We start from the raw sequence: 938 nt of genomic DNA, 5'->3' as shown, positions 1-938 counted from the left end.
GACAGAGAGAGACATAGAGACAGAAAGCGAGAAATCACCCCCCAGGGAGGATGATCACGCTGCAATCCCTTCTCTTCCACTCTCCTCTCGGGATCTTGGGCACGCACGCACACGCGCCTGGCGTGAGTTCTAAGCCACCGGGTCCGGGATGCGAACTGCGGTCGACTACGTGGGAGTCCAGTGACATAGCCATTACGCTAACTGCTGGTTCCCACATTCATTTTTAAAAGTCACCGAATGTGCAAAAAACTAAGAGCCATCATTCTTAGGTGGTAGGTTAGTACTGACCCCTGTTTTCATTGACGTTCTTTTGTTTTTTTCCAAAATGTTTACAATAGTTGTTACTTTCATCAAATTCAGTCCATAATTTTTAAATAAAAAATTTTTTATGAAAGCATTACCCAAACTCAGTTTATTCATGTGAAGGCATTTTTTTGTACCTGTTAGTCAAGGGGAATGTGCCTGTGTTCCTTGTTAATAAAATGGGCTTTCTCAGTGTCAGAGGCCTCATCCAACAACTCGTAGTTTTTATTTTTTTTAAGAGAAATTTTTGCTACAGGGCACATGTGCTTGCTGAAGAGACAGACAGACAGAAAGCGAGAAATCACTCCCTAGGGGAGATAGCCACGCCGCAATCCCTTCTCCTCCATTCTCCTCTTGGGATTTTGGGCATGAATTCACATGCACCTGACATGAGTTTTAAGCTGCCAGGTCTGGGATTCAAACCGCAGTTGACTGTGTGGGAGTTCGGCGGCATAATCATTACACCATCTGCTGGTCCCACTGGTAGTCGTTTGTAACTGATTCATAGAAACTCAAATGGCAATGGGACAAATCTCTGTATGGAAGCTTCTTTGGACTTGCTCATTTCACATTTACTTCATTCATCCATTAAGTTCACGTACTGAAGACACTAGTGCATTTGTCGTGTATATCAA

The sequence above is a fragment of the Tupaia chinensis genome, unplaced genomic scaffold (genome assembly GCF_000334495.1).
Source record: "Tupaia chinensis unplaced genomic scaffold, TupChi_1.0 Scaffold000451_2, whole genome shotgun sequence".
Taxonomy (NCBI): Eukaryota; Metazoa; Chordata; class Mammalia; order Scandentia; family Tupaiidae; genus Tupaia; species Tupaia belangeri.
The sequence above is the reverse complement of the archived record's forward strand: the minus strand, read 5'-3'. Positions refer to the sequence as shown.